This window comes from Salmo salar, chromosome 01 (assembly GCF_965601325.2).
Source record: "Salmo salar chromosome 01, fSalSal1, whole genome shotgun sequence".
In the NCBI taxonomy this organism is placed as follows: Eukaryota; Metazoa; Chordata; class Actinopteri; order Salmoniformes; family Salmonidae; genus Salmo; species Salmo salar.
The window spans coordinates 52,098,231-52,110,964 of NC_138291.1; the positions used below are offsets into that span (position 1 = coordinate 52,098,231).

The window sequence follows — 12,734 nt, forward strand, 5'->3', positions numbered from 1 at the left end:
GAGAGCCTATGGGAGCCTTAGAAAGTGTCACGTTACAGCAGAGATCCTCTGTTTTCAATAAAGAGGCTAAAGAAGGCCAAGAAATGGTCAGAAAGGGCACTTCCTGTTTGGAATCTTGTCAGGTTTTGGCCTGCCATATGAGTTCTGTTATACTCACAGACACCATTCAAACAGTTTTAGAAACTTTAGGGTGTTTTCTATCCAAAGCTAATAATTATATGCATATTCTAGTTTCTGGGCAGGAGTAATAAACAGATTAAATCGGGTACGTTTTTTTATCCGGCCGTGAAAATACTGCCCCCTATCCATAAAAGGTTAAGGTCCTGGAGTGGCCTAGCCAGTCTCCAGACCTTAATCCCATAGAAAATCTGTGGAGGGAGCTGAAGGTTCGAGTTGCCAAACATCAGCCTCGAAACCTTAATGACTTGGAGAAGATCTTCAAAGAGCAGTGGGACAAAATCCCTCCTGAGATGTGTGTAAACCTGGTGGCCAACTACAAGAAACGTCTGACCTCTGTGATTGCCAACAAGGATTTGCCACCAAGTACTAAGTCATGTTTTGCAGAGGGGTCAAATACTTATTTCCCTCATTAAAATGCAAATCATTTTATAACATTTTTCACATGCGTTTTTCTGTATTTCTTTTTTGTTATTCTGTCTCTCACTGTTCAAATAACCCTACCATTAAAATTATAGACTGATCATTTCTTTGTCAGTTGGCAAACGTACAAAATCATCAGGGGATCAAATACTTTTTTCCCTCACTGTTGTTGATTTTATTCCAACACAGGGGATGTATATATATGGAAAAATACATGGTTTAACATTTTGACCAATTGATGGCTCAAAAGAACAGACAGCTTTCGGTCACACAATTATTGTCTGGCACAGCCTTAGAAACAGAAGACAGGAGTGTCCCACATAGTAGAGAAGGCCCTACAGTACAGCAATAACTATTATAGAGACTTTGGTCCAGTGTTACCTTCTGGGGTTGTCCACAAAAATAGTGGCTTTTGATATTTTATGTACAAAATTGTGGACCAATATTGAATTTTAAAGCCTGTCATAATACATGAATTGCCATTTAATATATACCACATGGAGAATTCAAGAAATACGCTTTTTGTATATGAATAAAGGCTTGCTAAAGTGCCAAAATTCAGCATTTTGACATGTCCCTCCAAACCTGTGTCACTTCTAGGAAGATTTTAACCCTCTTAATACCCAAATGTTTCAAAATGTCACCATCATTGTAAAGCCCTAGGGCTGGGCGATATGGTTCTAAATATGCTTTATGAGCAGTGCATGACACTAGGGTAGCAACACATACAGTGCCTTCAGAAAGTATTCATAACCCTAGACTTATTCCACATTTTGTTGTGTTACAGCCTGAAATACCCCATAAATGACAAAGTAAAAACACGTTTTTAGAGATTTGAAAATGAAATACAGAAATATATCTAATTTACATAAGTTTCACACCACTGAGTCAATACGTGTTAGAATCACCATAGGCAGTGAGTTTTTATGGGTAAGTCTCTAAGAGCGTTGCACACCTGGATTGTACAATAATTGCACATTATTGTCAAGTTGGTTGTTGATCATTGCTAGACAGCCATTTTCAAGTTTTTCCCTAGATTTTCAAGCCGATTTTCAAGTCAAAACTGTAACTCGGCCACTCAGGAACAATCAATATCGTGTTGGTAAGCAACTCCAGTGTATATTTGGTCTTGTGTTTTAGGTTATTGTCATGTTGAAAGGTGAATATATTGGGCACTTTGAATACAGTGTTGGAAAGCAGACTGAACTATGTTTTCCTCTAGGATTTTGTCTGTGCTTAGCTCTAGTGAGATTTGGATTAACCCCAAACATAAAACATAAAAAGGCACTGTATGAACAAACTAGGATAAAGATGATCATGAGCACTCACTTCAACTTAGCTAACATTTTCCCATCCTAATTGTTACCAAATATCCAAAAGGAGATTCAGTCAAAACAAAAATCTGGAAAAACTCAAGGGTGTGAATACTTTCTGAAGGCACTGTATATTCTAAGTGTTTTTAATGGGTCTTTCTCAATTCTGATTGTTTAATATTGTTCAATCATTTATACTGTTCAATCGAACTTCAACCAAAAGTTGGAATATAGTGGGCGCATTGAATACAGTGTTGTTTGTTTGACATGTAAACAAATGAAAAAGCCAAGGAGGGATTATTATGACAGGCTAGGAACCAAAGTGTTGGTCAGTGTTTCCAAGTGGACCTTAATTAGATGTTATATTAAAAGTTTTATCTTACCTAATGTAGCTTTGATGTAGCTAAAATATTCATGCTTCACCTATTCCTCTCTGATTTAGTATATACTGTTGCGTAAACAGCATGCTGATCTAAGCTTACACCAGTACTAGTATCAGGCTGTATTAGCTAGTTACGTTTGCTCTGAGTAAATGTAAATGTAAAAAAATGTTGACTCCAGAAGTTTAAAAAGGAACAAAAAGGAACAATATAAACCACTACTTTTTTGGGCGGGGGGTCGAACCGGGTTCAGGACTTTATTTTGCGGGTCGTAACAGTAACTCTGATATCACACACTCACAAACTGAAATCATAATATAATGTGTGTACACATTGTACAATCAATTAGTGAGCGCCTCAAATATCATATTTATTTGTAGATATCCACTGTACACATCAATCAGTACAAATTGGTTCCTGTTTCAGTCGTGTGTGTGTGTTGTGGTGGCTAATTTCTGTATTACCAAATGAGGAGAAACAAACTTCACACACCAGTCATAGAGTTATACTTAAACTACATTTTTAATAATTAAGAGCTTTGCAATAGCACTTGACTTTCAATGATGCGCCATCTCTAATGAACCATTTGAAAGTGACAACACAAAAGTACAAAGATCTTTTATAGCCAAGATACACCCCTCTCAACGTACATGACGAACCACAGATCTTTCAAACAGTTCACAAAGGGACTTTATATTTGAGAAAGGAGTATCCCTTAGCCAGATAACATTCGCAATAAATTATCGTTCAGTTTGGTCCCTAAGATGAGGTTCTAATCTCGTTCCTGGTACTTCATAGTACAAAAACACCAACTCATCCAATGGCATATATAGAATTGTCAACTCTAGATACTCCCATCTCAAGTAAACCCCCTCTTGATCCCACTCCTGGACAAGCTCACTGAGGGGAGTGACTTGCGCACAGACATTGTGGAGACAAATAATTGGTTTCCCATTAATCATGCCATCCCTTCATATGGTTTAAGAATAGGTAAAGACACATTCACATATGAAGACAATGTTCCATTCTGTCCTCTTCCCTTTCTGATATTCTGCATAGCACCAGGGACATGTGAAAGACAAGTCTGACCTCTCCCCTCTATGGGCCCCAAGTGACTGAGCCCTAGCTAAGGGAAGACGTGCAACTGTCAACACCAGAGTCCAAAGGGATACATTCTAATGACAAGTATCTCACATAAACATATTATGCAAATAAAACATCTTAATTATCTATGTTACCCAACTTATTCTGATTCATCCGCCACAGTGTGTGTGTGTGTGTGTGTGTGTGTGTGTGTGTGTAGGGCCCTGTGAGTGTGCATAGAGACAGTGCAAAAATAAAATACAAGGGTCAACTCAGATAGTCTGTGTAGCCATTTTGTTAGCTATTTAGCAGTCTTATGTCTTGGGGATAGAAGTTATTCAGGACTGTGTTAGTGTCAGACTTGATGAACCGGTACCGCTTGCCGTGCGGAAGCAGAGGGAACAGTCTATGGCTTGGGTAGCTGGAGTATTTAATGACTTTCCGGGCCTTCATTTCACACTGCCTGATATAGAAGTCCTGGGTAGCAGGGAGCTCAGCCCCAGTGATGTACTGAGACGTACGCACTACCCTCTGTAGTGACTTGCGGTCAGAGGCCGAGCAGTTGTCATACCAGGCAGTGATGCACCCAGTCAGGATGCTCTCGATGGTGCAGCTGTAGAGCTTTTTGAGTATCTGAGGACCCATGCCAAATCTTTTCAGTCTCCTGAGGGGGAATAGGCGTTGTCGAGCCCTCTTCAACACTTTCTTGGTGTGTTTAGACCATGATAGTTTGTTGGTGATGTGGACACCAAGGAACTTGATGTTCGATCCTCCTTTTTCTGTAGTCGACAATGCGATCGAGGGCGGTGCTATTGCCATACCAAGCATTGATGCTGCCGGTCAAGATGCTCTCATTGGTACAGCTGTAGAACTTTTTGAGGATTTGAAGGCCCATGCCAAACCTTTTCAACCTCTGTCACGGCTCCTTCACGGCAGGGCGCGCGTGTGTGGACTAGAGGTTGAAATGAGTGAAGTTCTGGAGTCAACTCCGGGACAGGATCAACAGTCTACAGGAATGGGCAGTATAGGAATAGTTATTTTGCCGGAAATATGTAATGTGTGGAGTATTAAAAAAACAAATGTGTAGGCTAGGCCTAATATCATAAAAAAATAAAAAGGACATTTCCCCCCTCCTGTTGGCTCACTCGCGCCTTGCTCCAGTTGTCGCCGGTCACTAGGCTGATGCCAGCCTATGTCAGTAGGCTAAATGATGAAGCCTTCAAGGAATTGCAGTGTCTTGTTGCAGCCAAGGACGCATCACAAACATTAACATTAGAGCCAAGGAAAGAGCAATGTTTTAGCTAAATTTGATGGAGTGATGGAGTTCTCTTTGACAAGGAAGGAACAGAGTACACTTGTAAAAAAAAATGCTGTGATTGAATCAAATAGGCTACCTTCCGGAGAGCGGGACAAGCGGCCTGAAGAGGCATAGGTGCTCTACTCCTAACAACTTTACCCACAAGCCCGATTGTTTGTGTATTTAACTAAACCATGCAATCTGAGGTGAAGAGTGAAAAAAAAATTTGATTGACTTATGTAGTACTGCCGCTCAGATTTTTTTTCATGTTCATGTTGTAAATGTTAATGTGTTGTAAATGTTCATTTGTGCGCAGTGCTCAGCTGTAGGCTACAGATTTATGCCGGTGCTGTGCTGGGCATACCATCCTGCTGGGGTCTCTGTCCTCATTCTACAGCCTTAATCGATCTACATTTAGGTAATTTAGAATACGCTCTTATCCAGAGGCCTACAGTCAGTGCATTTAACTAAAATAGGTAAGACAGGACAAGATGGGGCAGAAATGAATTTTCACTCCTGTGTTAATCACTAGTGTGGACCTTATTTGAACACCGAGGAACATGAAGCTCTCGACTCGCTTCACTGCAGCCCCCATTTCCTGTAGTCCACTATCAGTTGCTTGGTCTTACTGACATTGAGGGAGAGGCTGTTGTTCCAGCACCACACTGTCAGGTCACTGACCACCTCCCTGTGGGCTATCTCATCGTTGCCGGTGATCAGGCCTACCACATCGTGTCATCAGCAAACTTTATGATGGTGTTGGAATCGTGCATGGCCACACAGTCATGGGTGAACAGGGAGAACAGGAGGAGACTAACCACACACACTTGTGGGGCCCCCGTGTTGTGGGTCAGCATGGCGGAGGAGCTGTTTCCCCGTCAGGAAGTCCAGGATCTAGTTGCAGAGGGAGGTGTTCAGTCCCAGGGTCCTAAGCTTGGTGACAAGCTTGGAGGGGATAATGGTGTTGAACGCTGAGCTGTAGTCAATGAACAGCATTCTCACATAGGTATTCCTGTTATCTAGGTGGGTGAGGGCAGTGTAGAGTGCATTTGAGATTGCGTTGTCTATGGATTTGTTGGGGCGATATGCAAATTGGAGTGGGTCTAGGGTGCCTGGGATGATGGAGTTGATGTGTGCCATAACCAGCCTCTCAAAGCACTTCAAGATTAGTGGTGGTGGCCCCTCACACCCGGCACAATATTGTTATTGTCGAAGCGTGTATAAAATGCAGTGAGTTTGTCTGGTAGAGAGGCATCGTTGGGCAGATCGCGGCTGAGTCTTCCTTTGTAATCCATAATGAACTGTAGCCCCTGCCACATGCGGCGGGCATCATAGCCTGTGTTATATGATTCCACCTATAGCTCTTCTATTAGAAATATTTCAATCATAGTCCACAGTTGCTGAGACCCGATAGTTCGGCGTCCCATTGTGACATGGCTACGCGCCTCTGAGACTACCATCTGCCGGGGACACACAGCCCGAATGTGCACTTCCCCACAATTCCCAACCAATGCGTCCTCTATTAATTTGAATGTGTTGACAGTTGGAGAAATTGCTTGAGCTGCGCTGATAATTCGAAAAGTATGAATGTCAACGGTCCAATATTCTAGAACACTGCTGTGTGTACGTGTACACATTTGGTACTCTGATAGACCCTTAATGGGTTAACAAACCAAACATTGAAATACCGTTATACAATGTAAAGTAAAAACCCAAAGTCTGTGCATCAATACCGGTATATTGTAAAATATTGTATACCGTCCAGCCCTATAAAGCCCTAGTTATGTTGTTTCTTTGACAGTCATTTCTGAAGATAATATCTGTTAAAAATGTGTGTGACCATTCAATTTTGATTTGATTTAAAGGGATAATTTGGGATTTGGTGATTTTGGGTAATTTCCTACTTACCCAGAGTCAGACAAAGTCATGGACACCATTCGTATGTCTTTGCATGCAGTTTGAAGGAAGTTGAATGTAACATATCGTTAGCTTAGTGTAATTGCTGAAAGTCAATTGGTGTGTACTTGCCAGCTCCTCTCAAAAGAAGAGCTATAGACCTTCTAACTACTCCAAAGCTTTGCGGCTAGCACTTTGTACACTAAGTATTATTTACAAGTATATCTAAAATTATAATGTTTTGATTATGGTTATTTTGAAAGCATTTATTTTGACATTTTTTAATCTGAACTACACACTTTATTCATTCGCTGAGACAGTGGGTACAAGGTTAGGCTGTGCTCGAGTGTAAACATAGTTGGCCAGCTGAGACAGTTTTGACCGAGTTCGCTAGATATCAAGTAAGCAAAGTGTGGGAAGTGTACATCAACAGACTGCCATTGCTCATCTAAAGCAATATTTTTACCTTGCAACCGTGACTGAAGATTGTTGTTACTGCTGGAAGTATTTTCAAGCTATTAGTTAGCTTACGTTAGAAAGTAGCTAGCTAGCTCAAGTAGTTAGACAGAGTTAGACAGCGGGCTGCCGACCACGCACTTCACGCGAGAGTTCCCACCACGAAATCTACCACTATAGACAGCGGGAATATGGTGCGGTTTGGACAAAAGTTGGATTCAGATGTTTATTTGATAGCATTATAGCATCACATTATGTCTGGTAAGTACAGTTCCTAGAGATTATAAATATGCTTTTGTGGACAGGAAAGTTTTGGGGGGTGAAGCCTGCTATATTGTGGTATGGTTATTTTCTGTCGCCACCCACCAGATCAATGCACAGTGTTGTCCAAAAGCAGTGGGCATTCTATACACGTTTAAAACAAAGACTGGGAATAAGTGTGAAGTTGATCTAACATTATCTGATTGATTGATTGAATAGCAGCTGTTCTCATGATAAAATGTGATAGGACTGTCAATTTTCTTGTGGATAGGCTGTCCATGTCATGTAGTGTGTGACACACAACTATTTGGATGCAGTTTCTGTTGCAGATTCAAATTGCAAGTCACACCATCTCATGCAAATTTGCTGATAAAAGAAGCAACTAAAACGCAATTGAAGTTGCTTTCAGCATCCAATCCTGTCATACAACACATCTTGGTTCATAAAATGTTTTTTCATCTAATGGCACAAATCTGTCTATATAAGGTCCCACAGTTGACAGTGCATGTCAGAGCAAAAATCAAGCCATGAGGTCAAAGGAATTTTCTGTAGAGTTCCAAGACAGGATTGTGTCAAGGCACAGATCTGGGGAAGGGTACCAAAACATTTCTGCAGCATTGATGGTCCCCAAGAACACAGTGGCATCCATCATTCTTAAATGGAACCAGTTTGGAACCACCAAGACACTTCCTGGAGCTGGCCATCTGGCCAAACTGAGCAATCATGGGAGTAGGTCCTCGGTGTGGGAGGTGACCAAGAACCCGATGGTCATTCTGACAGAGCTCCAGAGTTCCTCTGTGGAGATGGGAGAAACTTCCAGAAGGACAACCATCTCTGCAGCACTCCATATATCAGGCCTTAATGGTAGGGTGACCAGACGGAAGCCACTCCTCGGTAAAAGGCACATGACAGCCCGCTTGGAGTTTGCCAAAAGGCACCTAAAGGACTCTCATACCATGAAAAACAATATTTTCTCTGGTCTGATGAAACCAAGATTGAACTCTTTGGCCTGAATGCCAAGCGTCATGTCTGGATGAAACCTGGCACCATCCCTACGGTGAAGCATGTTGGTGGCAGCATCATGCTGTGGGGATTTCTTTCAGTGGCAGGGACTGGGAGACTACTCAGGATTGAGGGAAAGATGAACGGAGCAAAGTACAGAGAGATCCTTGATGAAAACCTGTTCCAGAGTGCTCAGGACCTCAGACTGGTGCGAAGATTCACCTTCCAACAGGACAACAACCCTAAGCACACAGCCAAGACAACGAAGGAGTTGCTTCAGGACAAGTCTCTGAATGTCCTTGAGTGGTCCAGCCAGAGCCCAGACTTGAACCCGATACAACATCTCTGGAGAGACCTGAAAATAGCTGTGCAGTGACGCTCCCCATCCAACCTGACAGAGCTTGAGAGGATCTGCAGAGAAGAATTGGAGAAACTGCCCAAATACAGGTGTGCCAGGCTTGTAGCGTCATACCCAAGAAAACTCGAGGTTGTAATCGCTGCCAGAGGTGCTTCAAAAAGGTACTGAGTAAAGGGTCTGAATACTTATATAAATATGATATTTCCGTTTTTTACATTTCTAAATACCTGTTTTTGCTTTGTCATTATGGGGTATTGTGTGTAGATTGATTAGTGGGGAAAAACAATGTAATGAATTTTAGAGTAAGACTGTAACGTAACAGAATGTGGAAAAAGTCAAGGTGTCTGAATACTTTCAGAATGCACTGTATGGCCTTCAAGTTTGTTCACGTGAAGGTTAATATTCGATGCTGTCAATGTCTTATGTTTATTCAACATACAACCTTTGTCTTCCAGCTAGACTGTATTGAATTAGTTCATTAGTCTCGATTTACTCTGCCATGTCATTTTTCTCTGTTGAATAATAGGACTGAAGAGGAAATTAGTGGCTCTGGCTAAACACAAAGACCTCATGCCTTGGGTGAAGACTATATGCATTCATCTGTGGTGGAGTTGTAGCTCATGTGGAGGAGATGGAGGTAAATACATAAATCAATAGTGTAACTGTAGAAAAACAACCATGTCTCACTCCCCTCAGTTGGTCTCAGACCACGTTGAAGTGTTTGTGACAGGTCTAGGGATATAAATCTGCCCCCAACAACCTACTCACCCTGAGAGTCCCCACTCTTTCACCACTTAATCTCCCAGAACAGTGTGCAGATATCAGCAATGCTTGTCTGTTGAACTCATGCCTGTTTCTGATCAATTGTCATTTTCAGGAGTTCAAGTCAATGCTCCATCAGATCTGTTGGGTCCATCGCTGGTAAGAGGACGGAGTGGAACGCCACTGTTACCATGGATAGCTAACAGAGGACCAGCAGAGGAAGAAGAGGTAGCTACAGGAAGATTCACCAACCTACAAAGCACTGTACTCTCTGGTCATGGACAAACACCTGCAGAAGGATCTTGATCAGATGGCACTGTTCAAGCACACAGGTGTGTTCCGCATTGAATTAGCATGTATATCAAATGAAACACACATATAACCTTTCCTTTTCACTGATGAGAAATGCTTCCTTTTAATCCTATTATTATTGGGCTCTGATTTGTGTGTAGGTGTTCAAAAGCAAATACTTAATGTCTATTTGGCACCAGTCATATTGGCATGGTAATACAATCATTGGCCTGTCCAGACAGATCTAGTCTAACAAAAGGACAGGTAATTCCCCCTCCGGGATAATTTGGTTGGCTTGGGGAAAGTGGGGGGTTTCCTTGGGGGATGGTGCTCCCTTTCAATTGTGCTCAGAGGCACCCTTTTTCCCTCTGAGGGATACGGGGGCCTGACTATCTCCACTACACTAATCACTACACTTATCTGATCATTTGCATCCAGCCTGAGTGCAATGTAGGAAACCAAGAAGTGTCCTTGTGTTTATATTGTATTCACTGGTTTATGTTCCTTTCTTTCCTAATTTCAGGCACTCCAAGATGCATTGTTTACCCTAAACAATCAAAACAGTGGATTGCCTGGCCAATATATCGCCCATCACTCAAACATTCAGGAATGACCTGATGGAGCGTGTCTTACAGAGACGCATGGACAAATATTTGAAATACTAGGAGCCAAAATCCTGTGGAGGAGGCTGTGGTCTGGTTGACAACATGGCCCCCATCCCAACATGGTCCTCCTTGCACTACAACCTAATACAAACACATTCTATTGTAACATAATTTGTTAGCCTCTGGTCCTTATCACTCTGCATCTGTAGCATTTGATAAAAATCCATTCAATGTAGGCTGCTACTGTACATAAAAGTATACCTACTTTATACTGTCTATTTTATTGTATATTTGACCTTTTATTGATGCGAATTTTGAGAATGCCTTGTCTACACTGTGTATTGTTCATTATACAGACCCCAAGTCTGTGTTGTAAAAAATCTAACGCGGTCTTTGCCAGTTCATTGATTGTTGTCATTACATATCTACATTACAACGTCTATGATGTTTGGGGTTTTACCAATATAACTTCAGTATTCAAATGTCACTGATACATTGATCTGACTGCTTTATTACATACACAATACTATCATGTGGCATACTGTAATAAATCACTAATAGTAGATAGTAACAAAACAGGTGTTACTGGTTCAAATAATGGCACTTATTACTGTGATTGTAACAAAATAGAATGTACTGGTTTATTGGAGTGATTTAACAAAATTGGTTGTTTAGGCAATGTCTGGCTGAGAAGCTGAGTCATCGTATTGTAATTACTATAGGCCAATCAGATCTGCCTCTGAATCCCACGTAGACTCCTGTCGGCAAGGGATATTTGCGTCGAATAGCACAAACAACACATGGAGGCAAGACCCTCCGTGCTTGATTGATGCAATTTTTTAAAAGATATGCAGAGTGCCAGGTCTCTCTCCATTCAGAGACTTCAGTATCAAGCTGTCTGTCAGTCTGGACTTCATCACATCATCTTGTAAGTCTCCATGTACTGGCTCCATACATGTTTCTGTGAACCCATACACAGATAGTCAATGATCTATTATCAATGGTAGTTAGGATAGGTAATATCTGATACACAAACAGGTACTATGATGAAGTTTGAACAGGTCATTTAAAACCTACGCAATTATGGTCTCCCCATAAAACGACTGAGGCTGCCATCTGGCAAAAGCATCTTCATTCCATCTGTAGAAGTTAAGTCTGCCTCAACTGCCTATCAGTGACACATGTAATGAAAAGGGCGTTTCTATTACTGGACATTTGTATTATTAGTAATCACCTCATTGTGAATGTGTTGAGTGCCAGGTCTCTCTGCATCTCATGCATCTGTTAACACACACACAGTCACTGTTCTATTACCAATGGCAGTAGGTGATATCTGACACATATAAACTCAGCAAAAAAAGAAACGTCCTCGCACTGTCAACTGCGTTTATTTTCAGCAAACTTAACATGTGTAAATATTTGTATGAACATAAGATTCAACATTTGAGACATAAACTGAAAATGGCCAGAAACCTTTCTTCTGAAACTCGTCAGTCTATTCTTGTTCTGAGAAATGAAGGCTATTCCATGTGAGAAATTGCCAAGAAACTGAAGATCTCGTAGAACGCTGTGTACTACTCCCTCCACAGAACAGCGCAAACTGACCAGAATAGAAAGAGGAGTGGGAGACCCCGGTGCACAACTGAGTAAGAGGACAAGTACATTGGAGTGTCAAGTTTGAGAAACAGACACCTCACAAGTCCTCAACTGACAGCTTCATTAAATAGTACCCGCAAAACACTAGTCTCAACGTCAACAGGGAAGAGGCGACTCTGGGATGCTGGCCTTCTAGGCAGAGCTCCTCTGTCCAGTGTCTGTGATCTTTTGCCCATCTTAATCTTTTCTTCTTATTGGCCAGTCTGAGATATGGCTTTTTCTTTGCAACTATGCCTAGAAGGCTAGCATACCAGAGTCGCCTCTTCACTGTTGAACAACATTAACAATGTCTACACTGTATTTCTAATCAATTTGATGTTATTTTAATGGACAAAAAAAAAGTGATTTTCTTTCAAAAACAAGGATATTTCTAAGTGAACCCACATTTTTTAATGGTAGTGTATATAAACTCAGCAAAAAAATAAATGTCCTCTCACTGTCAATTGCGTTTATTTTCAGCAAACTTAACGTGTAAATATTTGTATGACCATAACAAGATTCAACAACTGAGACATACTGTAAACTGAACAAGTTCCACAGACATGTGACTAACAGAAATCGAATAATGTGTCCCTAAACAAAGGGGGCTCAAAATCAAAAGTAACAGTCAGTATCTGGAGTGACCACCAGCTGCATTAAGTACTGCAGTGCATCTCCTCGTCATGGACAGCACCAGATTTGCCTGTTCTTGCTGTGAGATGTTACCCCACTCTTGCACCAAGGCACCTGCAAGTTCCCAGACATTTCTGCGTGGAATGGCCCTAGCCCTCACCT

General features: G+C 41.5%; 1 long non-coding RNA gene across 1 annotated transcript; it reads left to right on the top strand.

Moving 5' to 3' along the window:
* Positions 1 to 320: 320 nt before the first annotated feature.
* LOC106604449 (uncharacterized) lies at positions 321 to 12,200 on the top strand. Its single transcript, XR_001328674.3, has 3 exons — positions 321 to 9,283; positions 9,524 to 9,740; positions 10,223 to 12,200. It is a non-coding gene; the product is annotated as an uncharacterized LOC106604449 (long non-coding RNA).
* The last annotated feature ends 534 nt before the right edge of the window (positions 12,201 to 12,734 follow it).